Source organism: Eptesicus fuscus, chromosome 5 (genome assembly GCF_027574615.1).
Source record: "Eptesicus fuscus isolate TK198812 chromosome 5, DD_ASM_mEF_20220401, whole genome shotgun sequence".
In the NCBI taxonomy this organism is placed as follows: Eukaryota; Metazoa; Chordata; class Mammalia; order Chiroptera; family Vespertilionidae; genus Eptesicus; species Eptesicus fuscus.
Window position 1 is genome coordinate 92,767,909 of NC_072477.1, and position 11,027 is coordinate 92,778,935.

Sequence of the window (11,027 nt, forward strand, 5' to 3'; positions counted from 1 at the left end):
TGGTTAACTATTTCTTGGCTAGTGTGGCTCTGTGGTTGAATGTCGACCTATGAACCAGGAGATCACGGTTCAATTTCCAGTCAGGGCACATGCCAGGGTTTTGGGGTGGTCCCCAGTGTGGGGGGTGCAGGAGGCAGCCAATCAATGATTCTCTCTCATCATTGCTGTTTCTCTCCCTCGCTCTCTCTCTCCCTCTCTGAAATCAATAAAAATATAAAATAAAATAAATTGAGGATGAATTATAGATATCTGGAGGCCAGGCTGGGGTGGAAGGGGGAGGCTGAGTGCTAGAGGAGGTGGTGTACTGGGGCAGGCCCCCAAACTCAAAGAGGGAGGAAGGGGTGGGGAGGATAGTGGGAGGGAAATGAGGACAGCATCTCCCTGGTTTGGGAGGAACAGTGATGATACAGCAATACCAGTAGTGACAGCTCCCACTTGGGTGGCTGCTGGGTGCCTGCGTAATCTTCCACTCTCTGTAAAAATCACTGGAAAAAATATCTTCCGTTGAGGATTAACAACAAAAATCTAATTTTCCAGTCTATTTGTAGATAGGTAGAAAAATAGATAAAATAAGTTGTTTGCAAATACTTGAGGTTTATTTGGGGAAGAGTCAGAATTAAAAAAAAAAAAAAAGAAACTCCAATGTCTAGAGCTTTGTCTAATTCCATATTACTGACATCGCTCTTCTCAAAGCCCAGGGCTGAGAAATGACCAGGGGTTCCGCTCTCCTACAGATATTGCTTATTTAAGCATTTAAATACCAACATCAGCCCTGGCCGGGTAGCTCGGTTGGTTAGAGTGTTGTCCAATGCGCCAAGGTTGCGGGTGTGATCCCTGGGCAGGGCACATACAGGGGGCAACCAATGAATGCATGAGTAGGTGGAACAGCAGATCCATGTTTCTCTTTCAAACTGACCAGGGAGGCGATGTGGGTGCAGTACTGCACTGGCCTGTGGGCGGCCCTTTGTCTGTCCTTAAATAAGACAGACTTCCCGTGCAGTCACATTCACAGGCTGAACATAGGCTCCCCACCTCCACCCCCAGGCACGTCACAGCCATGACCACGACCAAGAATGTTTCCCCCCACCTTGCCTCACAGCCAAGGCCACACCTGGGCCCATTTCACATTTCCACCTTTCAGGTTTGCGGTTGCCTGTGCAGCAGAATCAAAATGACAGATTTATGCAAGGCTGCGGGTTTGGACCAGAGAGGGCCCCTGAGCCACAGGTTTATTCTCTGCTTCTCCTCACCCTTAGCAGCTACCTGGAAGAGCTGATGGGGAGGAAAACACTGTTTTGTTCTTTTCAAACTCACTACAGCTGTTCTCCACACCTGGATACATTTAATCAACCTCGAAATCGGGGCTGGGAGTCCTGGTTGGCCCACTTCCCCGACACAGGACAGGGACAGATTGGTGATTGCAGGTTAGAAAACCATTTCCCCTCGAGATGAGCACCCAGATGATGGTCTGGCTGCCAGTCACTAATTGCTGGGCTCTACTGGGCGGCTTTCTCTGAATTACAGCCTCCAGAACCGGAGCCCCGCGGCTGTATCACACTTTGCTGCTCACCCCCTCACACTGCCGGCAAACCATTCGATTTCTGCGACCTTTGTCTTCCCATAAAAGGGGAAGGAGACATATGTACTACTATTTATAATACTTTAAGCAACAACAGCAACAACAACAACAACAAAAAACAACTAGAAAAAAATGTTAATAAAAAAAAAAAAAAGGATTTGGGGGGATAATTCTCCAAGAAACCTGAAGTAGTTTTAAGATCAAAAGCTTGTTTTGGTTCTTTATCTCAATTCTTCCAGCGATTCAGAGTTTTGCTCTCCTGCATTTATGGAAGCTCATAAAAATGCATTAGTTATTTTCCAGCTTTACAGGTGAGAGCAGAGGTTTTCAGAGGGCAGAGTGGATTCTGGCTGAGAGGGGGCCAGTAATCTGTGCCGTTCGCCCCATCCAACTCGCTTGTTCTGAGCAGGCGCTCAGAGTGAATGATGAGCAGAAACGCTCCATGGTTTGTTCCTCTATTCCAAGAAGAGAGGTGCTCAAAGGCTCACTCTCCAACCATTTTTTCCCCCCAGCAGGTGCTGACAGATTTGTTTGAATTTTGAACTTCAGTCAAGAACAGAGAATCTGCCCGGCCGTTGACCTATGAACAAGGAGGTCAGGGTTTGATTCCCTATCAGGGCACATGCCCGGGTTGCAGGCTTGATTCTCAGTAGGGGCCATGCAGGAGGCAGCTGATCAATGATTTCCTCTCATCATTGATGTTTCTATTTCTCTTTCCCTCTCTGAAATCAATTAAAAAAAAAAAGAATAGAGAGTCTAAGTGGATCTTCACTCTTACCAAAATATTCAGGACTTTCCCATTGGCATGGCTCAGTGGTTGAGAATCAACCTACGAACCAGGAGGTCATGGTTCGATACCCAGTCAGGGCATATGCCCGGGTTGCGGGCTCGATCCCCAGTTGGGGATGTGCAGGAGACAGCCAATCAATGATTCTCTCTCATCATTGATATTTCTGTCTCTCTCTCCCTCCCTGAAATAAATAAATATATATATTAAAAGAAGTAAAAAGTTCAGGACTTGTGCGTAGAATATTGACTCATTTCTAACTTGTCTAACTTGTCCTTGGTGGATGAAAGAAAAGGATAGCAGGGGCTTCACTTTGTGTGTCTTCAGTGGATTAGAGAGCTAAGTTGTCTCAAACCACAACTCAAGTCAGGTCACCTGACCCTCATTCCTATACAATAAACAGCTCAGGAGGCTTCTCTCCCCAGCTGTGACACTGGACATTAGTATGCTCATCCTGTCATTGTTATATAGCGAACTCTGCAAGTTTTGCCATGAAAAGATGAAAAATTCAAACCTGATGGTTAAAACTCATGTGGCTCTGGATGTAATGAGAGACAGTTACATAGTCACACAATCTCTCTCTCTCTCTCTCTCTCTCTCTCTCACTCACACACACACACACACACACATACACACACACACCTCACATATGTTTGGAGTTTTACTTTCCTCTGCATTGATTATAACCCTATCTTGGCTTGGTCTGTCTTATCAATGACCAGGGGACCCAGAAAGACAGCTGGAGAAGCACCAAGCTGCCCATTCACTTGGGGCTGTTTGAGAGTTGGTCATAATTCTTAGGAGGCACCTCAAGTTCATGGCTGCAATGGGTGCTGCCCAAAGTCAATAGCCCAGGAACCTGCCTGCCATACAAAAGCCCCACCTAAAGATGGGTGGCATCAATAGGAAACTAGAGCAGAAGATAATGTTTCCTGAGTAGGTAACAGACTCCATAGAAACAAACCAGTCTCAGGTCTTGGTCCCTCTGGAGTGTTTTAGGGAGGTCCATGTATATCAGGCCGCATAGGCAGGACACGGGAGACTGAGGTTGGGGCTTCAGGGCCAGAGCACACTACTAATGCCCCTTTATATGTAACTACTAGCGTTCCCGTTGCAGGAAAAATCCTGCAATAGGGTTTCCTGCTGCACTCTACCCCGCCCCGCCTGCTCTCCTCCCTTGTCCCCCGGCCCACTTTCTCCGCCAGCCCGCCCCGCTCTCCTTCCTTCTCCCCCGGCCCTGCCTCCGCTCCTCCCTTCTCCTCCCCCCGGGCTTGCTTGCTTCTTCACAGCTTTGCTCCCTTCAGCATCTCTTGGCTTCTTTCTAAGCTGTCTTGATATGCAAATTAGCCGCCATCTTTGTTGGGGTAATTTGCATACTCGTCCTGATTGGCTGGTGGGTGTGGCTTGGCTGGTGGGCGTGGCTTGGGCGTAGCAAAGGTGCGGTCAATTTGCATATTTGTCTATTATTAGGTAGGATGTGTTCTTTGGTAGGGGGTGGGAAGGTTGGGGAGGAGAATCAAGGTAGTTTGGGAAATTCTGCTTTAAACAAAGCTAATCAGGTTTCTTTAATCTTTAATATTCAGGTTTTACTGCAACTCTCTAAGAGGCAGAAATATATTATGGAACTTTTCCCAGACTTTTTTGACCTGGAGCCTTCATTGGGAATCTCTAATATGTCAAAGAGCATTAATGCCCTACATAACCAAGTTTGGAGAATATCATTTGGAGAAATCAGGGAAGTCCCAGCAGTCCAGGGTCACTAACTCCATGGAGACTCAGCTCCCAACCCAGTGGAGACATTCCATGGTAGTGGACATTACATTGGGGACCCACATCCTTGGGGAGCACATGAAGGCTTTCTAAGGGTACATAGTACATGGATTTAAAAAAAAATTCTAGGCCTACCACCTCCATGTGCACACTTTCCTAAAATAGCTCTGCCAAGAGCTGAATGGCAATGTGCTGTGTGAGAGGAACAGAGGGTTTCCCACCGGTTCCCCTTTCACAGCACCCATTTCATAAAAGCAAGAGGCTCCTCTCACTCCCCATGGTGCATTGCCCCAGGGGCGGCACATCTGGGATGTCAGACAAAATGCTGTTTTTTTGAGAACGTGAATGAGTCTATTGACTGAGTAATAATTTCTTTTTGTAACTCAGATAATTTCTAATATTTTGCTTTCATGAAGATTGAGAGAACACCTAATTGAGTTGTTAGAGAATTGGATCATTAAAATAATTTTGATGATAGATCACTGAATCAGAAGGAGCTCTGTAATTGACATTGCTATGATAAAATTCCTTTCATTCTCATCTACTTACTTTAAAAAATATTTTTTTATTGATTTCAGAGAGGAAGGGAGAGGGCGAGAGATACAGAAACATCAATGATGAGAGAGAATCACTGATTGGCTGCCTCCTGCACAGCCCCTACTGGGGATTGAGCCAGCAACACGGGCATGCGCCCTGACTGAGAATCCAACCGTGACCTTCTGGTTCATAGGTTGATATTCAATCATTGAGAACACTGGCCAGGCTCATCTTTTATGAAAAAGGTTTCATAGTGCTAACAGTAACTGTAACAACAATAATTGTAAAATGGGAATAATGTTGATGAGGAACCCAACCTACAGCAGTTTTTTTAAATTTACTTTTTATGTTTAATAATCCTATATAATAAAAGGCTAATATGCAAATCGACCGAACTGTGGGATGACCACCAGGAGCTGCCCCCTGGTGGTCAGTGTGCTCCCACAAGGGGAGCGCAGCTCAGCCAGAAGCCCTGAGCTGGGCTCACGACTGGTGAGCGCAGAGGCAGTGGCAGGAGCCTCTCCCGCCTCCGTGGCAGCACTAAGGATGTCCGACTGGGCCTCTAGTCATTTATAAAAATGTTGTTTTGAATAATGACAAATGAATAGTGTCTACAATGGTAATTCAGTCCAGAAATATCTCTTCACTACCTAGAGCTGTACAGTCACAGGAAAAATTTTAAATTAATTTCAAATTAATTAAAGTGTGCAAGATTACTTTCATGTTATATAGATACTAGAGGCTCAGTGCACAGATTTGTGCACCGGTGGGGTCCCTTGGCTTGGCCTGCACCCTCTCACAATCCAGGACCCCTCAGGGGATGTCAGACTGCTGGTTTTGGCCCAAGCCCCACAGGCCAGGCCGAGGGACCCCACTGGTACATGAATCCATGCACTGGGCCTCTAGTATGCATATAAGATCTTTGGTTAATCTATTCCCGCCCTCCTCCCTCCCCACTTCCCTCTGAGATTCACCAGTCTGTTCCATGTTTCCATGCCTGTGCATTAAGCGTCTGCCCCCTGGTGGTCAGTGCACATCATAGCTACTGGTCAAATGGTTGAACGGTCAAATGGTCGGCCGGTTGCTTAGGTTTTTTTTTTTTTTTTAAAAATAAATCTTTATTGTTCAGATTATTACAATTGTTCCTCTTTTTTCCCCCCATAACCCCTCCACCTGGTTCCCACCTCACCCTCTGCCCTCCCCCGCCTACTGTCCTCATCCATAGGTGTACGATTTTTGTCCATTCTCTTCCTGCACCCCCTACACCCTTTTCCCCCCGAGAATTGTCAGTCCACTCCCTTTCTATGCCCCTGATTCTATTATATTCACCAGTTTATTCTGTTCATCAGATTTTTTATTCACTTGATTTTCAGATTCACTTGTTGATAGATATGTATTTGTTGTTCATAATTTTTATCTTTACCTTTTTCTTCTTCTTCTTTTTTTTTCTTGTGAAGGAATTTATTTTTTTATTTTTTTTTTTTAAATTGAATAAATCTTTATTGTTCAGATTATTACAATTGTTTCTCCTTCCCCCGCACCCCCATAGCTCCCCTCCACCCAGTTCCCACTCCACCCTCTGCCCTTACCTCCCCCACACAGTCCTCATCCATAGGTGTATGATTTTTGTCCAGTCTCTTCCCGTACTCCCCCCCCGCCACAACACAGACACCCTTTTTCCCCTGAGAATTATCAATCCACTCCCATTCTATGCCCCTGATTCTATTATATTCACCAGTTTATTCTGTTCATCAGATTTTTTATTCACTTGATTTTTAGATTCACTTGTTGATAGATATGTATTTGTTGTTCATAATTTTTATCTTTACCTTTTTCTTCTTCTTCCTCTTCTTAAAGAATACCTTTCAGCATTTCATATAATACTGGTTTGGTGGTGATGAACTCCTTTAGCTTTTTCTTATCTGTGAAGCTCTTTATCTGACCTTCAATTCTGAATGATAGCTTTGCTGGTTAGAGTAATCTTGGTTGTAGGTTCTTGCTATTCATCACTTTGAATATTTCTTGCCACTCCCTTCTGGCCTGCATAGTTTCTGTTGAGAAATCAGCTGACAATCATATGGGTACTCCCTTGTAGGTAACTGCTTTTCTCTTGATGCTTTTAAGATTCTCTCTTTGTCTTTTGCTCTTGGCATTTTAATTATGATGTGTCTTGATGTGGTCCTCTTTGGATTCCTTTTGTTTGGGGTTCTTTTTGCTTCCTGGACTTGTAAGTCTATTTCATTCACCAGGTAGGGGAAGTTTTCTGTCATTATTCTTCAAATAGGTTTTCAATATCTTGCTCTCTCTCTTCTTCTGGAACCCCCATAATTCTGATGTTGGTATGCTTGCAGTTGTCCTGGAGGCTCCTTACACTATCTTCATATTTTTGGATTCTTTTTTCTTTTTGCTTTTCCAGTTGGGTGTTTTTTGCTTCTTCGTATTTCAAATCTTTGACTTGATTCTTGCGATCCTCTAGTCTGCTGTTGGATCTCTGTATATTATTCTATATTTCAGTCAGTGTATGCTTAATTTCTAGTTGGTCCTTAATTTCTAGTTGATCCTCGAGGGTCTAACTAAATTTATCAGCAGTTTCTAGAAGATTCTTGAAAAAGCTTATAACCGTGGTTTTGAACTCTATATCCAGTATTTTGCTTTCCTCCATTTCTGTCATTTGTGACCTGTTTCTTTGTCTTCGCATTTTGGCTGCTTCCCTGTGTTGATAGAGTGGCTTTGTGTGCTAGGTGTCCTATAGGGCCCAGTGGCTCAGCCTCCCAAGTTACCTGAGGGGGACACTCTTGGTGCATCCCTTTGTGGGCTGTGTGCACAGTCTTGTTGTAGTTAAGCCTTGATTGCTGTTGGTATCACTGGGAGAAATTGACCTCTAGGCCAGTTGGCTGTGAGGATCAGCTGTGTCTACGATGGGAGAACTTCTGTGCTAGAGACACCCTTATGGGGCAAGACTTGCTTCAGTGGGGCTTTGGTGCTCACTGAGTATGCCCCTTGAGTGTGTCCCTTATGGATCTGAGGAATTGTAATCTGGATGGTCCCACTCTGACCACTGGGAGATCCAAGGAGGTGCAAATTTAGCCTCTGCCTGAGGCCACCCAGCAGGAGCTACAGAGAGATCTGCAGATTCCTCTTCTTTGTTTGGGGTTTGGAGGTGCCCAGATGAGGCCCAGCTGTGAAGTAATGCAAGCTGCTGTGGCGCCTTGGGCCTTCTTTTGGTGGCTCTGGGGCTCTCTGACCCAGCTGCAGTTTGTTAGGTAATTTTAGGTTGCAAAGGGCCAGGCCATTCAAATGAAAAAGCCTCTGCGCACAGCTGGGGTGGGGTTGTAAATTGGGTGGGGCGGGGTCTCAGGGAATCAACAGGGTGGAGCAAACAGCAATGGCTGACAGTCAGCCCTGCCCTAAGAGGCCCCTGCGTCTCAGTGTCCCTCGGTAATCGCTGCAAGCACCTCTGAGAGAAAGTTGCCCTCGAGTTCTGCCCGAAGCCAGACAGTCCAGTTTCTCCCCGTATGAGTTTGAGTCCTCAGAGTCTCACCCAGGAACTGGAGTTCAGAGCAGTTGGGAGCTTGTGTCTCCCTCCCTATTGAAAAAGACAGCCCCGTACTCAGTTGCCAGCCCTTTCTGTGTGCGCGCCTCTGTACCTCTGCACTTTACTTCCGCAGCTCCTCTGAGTCTCAATGTGCTTTTCTCTTTCCTTATAGTTGTAGAATTTCCACTCAGCCAGCCTTCCTGTGGTTCTGGATGATGTCCATTGTGTCTTTTAGTTGTAGTTTTGAAGTGGTTGTGCGAGGCAGCATTTTCAGGTGTTTACCTATGCCACCATCTTGGTTTCTCTTCTAGGCTTTTATATATATAGATTTTTTTTCTGGGTGATCAATAAAAGGATTTCAGGCATAAAATATATCACATTATCATAACATTACTTTGGGAGAATGGAATGGAAATACAACTTTAAGGAATAAATGAGATAACTTTTTGCCTATTAAACACACACTTGTTGGTATATATTTAGAGTGGGTTATGGTGGATATTAAAGTGCTATGGTATGGAAACATTTTGTTTTTGTTGTTAATCCTCACCTGAAGATATTTTTTCATTGATTTTTTTTTAGAGAGAGTGGAAGGGAAGGAGGGAAGGAGACAGAGGGAGAAAGAGAAAAAGAGAGAAAGAGAGAGAGGGAGGAGAGAGAGAGAGAGAGGGAGAGAGAGAGAGAGAGAGAGAGGAACATCAATGTGAAAGAGACACATCAATTGGGTGCCTCCTGCATGCACCCTGTCAGGAGGGGTATTGAGCCTGTGCCCTTGATCAGAATTGAACCCAGATCCTTCAGTTTGAGGCCCATGCTCTAACCACTGAACAAAATCAGGTAAGACACAACTATTTAAACTTTTAAAGATATGTTTTAGATGTTATTTTAAAAGGCTGTGAGAAGATATGAAGTTTTAAATAATAATTATTTTTTTCTACTTTATTTTTATTTTATTTAAAAAAATTTCATCCTATTGTTGAAAGTATTACAGATGTCCCCCCTTTTCCCATTGACTCCCCTCCTCCCCAATCCCATCCCCTTCCCAGGCCTTCACCCCACTATTGTCTGTCTCCATGGGTTATGCATAAATGCATATAAGTTCTTTGGTTATATGCCCCCTTCCCCTGAAAATCCTCAGTCTGTTCCATGCTTTCATGTCTCTGGATCTATTTTGTCAGATTATTTTGTCCATTAGTTTCCACATATAAGTGAGATCATGGGATACTTGTCTTTCTCTGACTGGCTTATATTACTTAGCATAATACTCTCCAGATCCCTCCATGCTGTCTCTTACCCTTCGAGACAGCATGGAGGGATCTGGAGAGTATTATGCTAAGTAATAAGGGTAAGAGATACTTCTTTTTTTAATAACTGCATAGTATTCCATTGTATAAATGTACTACAGTTTTTAAAAAATATATTTTTATTTATTTCAGAGAGTAAGGAAGAGGGAGAGAGAGATAGAAACATCAACGATGAGAGAGAATCATTGATCGGCTGCCTCCTGCACACCCCTTACTGGGGATCGAGCCCACAACACAGGCATGTGCCCTTGACAGGAATCGAACCCATGACTCTTCATTCCACAGGCCAACACTCTATCTACTGAGCCAAACCGGCTCAGGCTGTGCTACAGCTTTTTTATTCACTCATCTACTGATGGGCACTTATACAGATCTTAGCTATTGTAAATAACACTGCTATGAACTAGGGATACATACATTCTTTCTGATTAGTGTTTCTGGCTTCTTAGGATATATTCCTAGAAGTGGATCACTGGGTCAAATGGCAGTTCCATTTTTAATTTTTTGAGGAAACTCCACACTGTTTTCCATAATGGTTGTATCAGTCTGCATTCCCACCAGCAGTGTAGGAAGTTTTAAAAATTATTTTAAAGTGTAATCAAGAAAGAAATTGAAGTTCTCGCATCCAATAGCATGTAAGGAAAACAAAAAGGTAAGAATCCAAAGATGGCAATATTTGGCTTAAGTAAGGCTTTGGGCTTCTCTGCCTTGCCTTCACTGCACACTGCCTTCTCGTCTGCTGTCCCTTTAGTTTGGCATCCTTGTCTATCCAGGTCTAGGTCCCCTCAACTTCTAATATAATGTCCCATATGACCGCTAATCTCCTCCTCCCAGATGTGGTACTCATTTCTTTCATGCTTTATGATAAAGGATGTGGACTTGGCTCTGAGACCACTTCATGGGACTTGTTCCAGGGGGCGAGGCCCCTGCCCCACATTCCCCACCTTACTCTTGCCCCAAATCCCACAAGCACTCAGATGCCAAAGTTGGTCTTGGTTCCTGAGGCCTTGTCCACTTGCCACCATCTCCTTAATTAGCATTAATTTGTAAATTTGTAGTTTTCAAAGTGCTTCCCTCTTTATATTATGTAATTTATGTCTCACCACAACCTGCTGTGATAGATGAAGAAATTGGGACTCAGAGGATTTAAGGATTTGCCTGTGATTACACAGCAAGAAACGGCGGAGTTGATATTTGCATCTAGATCATCTGCCCTCAAACTCTATACTTTATCCACACATCTCACTGTCCCTGGGGAGTCTATTTTGGTCGAAGGACAAAGAAAACCAATTGGGACCTCCTGAGTCTGGGGTGGCCCACTTCTCAGCTCTGGGGTTTCCTCTGGGCATCTCCTTCAAGACTGTCCACTAGACAGCAAAACAGAAATCAACGCATTCACATGCTTAACTCAGAACAAGATATGGTATGGAGTCAGGATGAGATGAGTATAAACAAACATTCACATAAAAATGTGCAAGATTTGCCATGACTGGTGTTTTAGTCTGTATTGTAGTT

The 11,027-nt window shown here is 44.2% G+C and overlaps 1 non-coding gene across 1 annotated transcript; it reads left to right on the top strand.

Annotated features, from left to right (window-relative positions):
- The first annotated feature begins 9,465 nt into the window (after positions 1-9,465).
- On the top strand, positions 9,466-9,542 carry MIR9212 (microRNA mir-9212). Its single transcript, NR_130506.2, has one exon. It is a non-coding gene; the product is annotated as a microRNA mir-9212 (primary transcript).
- Positions 9,543-11,027: the final 1,485 nt, after the last annotated feature.